This window comes from Mirounga angustirostris, unplaced genomic scaffold (genome assembly GCF_029215605.1).
Source record: "Mirounga angustirostris isolate CCGP_5_RB_7025 unplaced genomic scaffold, mMirAng1.0.hap1 SCAF_10, whole genome shotgun sequence".
Classification (NCBI taxonomy): domain Eukaryota; kingdom Metazoa; phylum Chordata; class Mammalia; order Carnivora; family Phocidae; genus Mirounga; species Mirounga angustirostris.
Window position 1 is genome coordinate 53,840,620 of NW_026991718.1, and position 1,881 is coordinate 53,842,500.

The following is a 1,881-nucleotide window of genomic DNA, read 5'->3' on the forward strand; positions in this document are numbered from 1 at the left end:
GAACTTCCAAATTTTATATGTCCATTGCAGCTCTCCCCTGAACCACAGACTCCTATGCCCAGCGGCCTTTCTGCTGTGTCCATCTGGATGTCTGACAGGTATCTTATCTTAGCTTGTCCAAGCCTGAACCCCTGCTACCTGCACTCTCCCAACCCTACCAAGTCTTGCTTCCTCAGCAGGCTGCCCCTCCTAGTGAACAACATTTTTACCTTTCCAGTTACTCAGGCAAAAGTAAACAAACACCTTGGATTCTTTCTTGACTTCTTTATCTCCTTCCCTGAGTTCAGTCAATCAGCAAATCCTTTTGGTTCTACTTTCAAATTTTGTGCAGACTCTGACAACTCTCATGACTTCTACCAGTACTGTCCATGTCATCTTTCCTTGTGTCACCACCACTTTCCCCCATTCCCACCTCTCATATCCTCCCTTACATCATTTTCCACATCACTCAAAGTGAAAACTAAATTTTCTCAGAGCCTTGCATGATCCACACAACCCCTTGCCTCCTGACCACATCTCCACCATCCTCTCCCTCCTTCATCTTGACCTCCTTGCTGTTGAATAAGTCAAGAGTGCCACTTTCCCAGGGTTTTTGCACTAGCTCTTCCCTCTACCTTTCCATGGATACCCACTTTGCTCACTTCCTCAGCCCCTTCAGCTTTTTGCTCAAATGCTTCAAGTATGGCCTTTCCTATCTAGCCCTTCAGTTCTCCTGTCTACCCTCTTATAGTTACCACCATTTCACATGCTATATATTTTACATAGTTGTTTATTCTGTCTTCCCCAACCAGAACCTAAACTGCAAGAAGGCAGGGATTTTTGTCTGCTTGATTCACTGCTGTATCCCCTTGAACGTAGAACCCTGCCTGACACATAATACATGATCAGTGTAAATTTAATGACTGAAGAGGAAAACATGGTGCTTGGAGGGAATTAAAAAAATCAAAACAAAACAAAAACCGTTTGAATGCAGCACATAATGGATGAGAGACCAGCCTGGAAAGGTACACTGGAACCAAATTAAGATGCATATTTTTGCCATGTTAGCACGGATTAAGAATTATATAAGCTAAGCTTTGTGACAGCTGGTTCCTGAGAACATGGGGTCCTGCCGAGTGAAGATTTAAATTCCAAGGTTATGGCAAAACATCTGAAGTTCATTGCCAGGGCTGTGATGGTATAAGAAGGGAATATGGAAGGTGCATACAGGACCCTAAACAGCATCCACACCATGGATGGGCTCACTGAGGACTTTGAGCAACCATGGTACTCTAAAAAGCCTTGTCACAGACGACAAAAGGAAAGCCGTGAAACCTGCCGGCAGATCTACGACACGGAAATGGCTCACAAGTTCAACTTCTTGATGTGTAAGAATCAGGCGGATCCATGGCAGGGCTGCTGAGGCCTGTGGATAGTAGGCCCATTATGAAAATCCCTATCCAGCTGTCTCCTTTCTTCCTCCAATGCCATTTTCTCTTACCTTTATTATAAAAATGACCTGACTCTCCTACCCCCCCAGAAAAAGAATTATATAAGCTATATTACTTACTCAATTTAACAAATGTCATGCTCCTGATAAAGAAAACACAACTCTGTCTACATCCACAGGGGACATTGGCTGTCATGCCTAACCATTTTAAGTCTGAATTTTCAAGATGTTCTGGTGTGTGCTAATGTTTGAAGTACTATCATGGATCCACACACACACAAGTAGATACCATATATACACACATATACACATACACACATACATACACACAAGTATATTTACATAGACATACATATATACGTGAGTTTTTGAAGTAAGCAAGAAGAGACAGAAGCAATGTAATCAACATGAAGAACGCTCTTATGAAAGTAGAAAGGTGTACAAATGGATTT

The 1,881-nt window shown here is 42.5% G+C and overlaps 1 pseudogene; it reads left to right on the forward strand.

Annotated features, from left to right (window-relative positions):
• Positions 1–1,138: 1,138 nt before the first annotated feature.
• On the forward strand, positions 1,139–1,402 carry LOC123850497 (small ribosomal subunit protein bS21m-like; annotated as a pseudogene).
• The last annotated feature ends 479 nt before the right edge of the window (positions 1,403–1,881 follow it).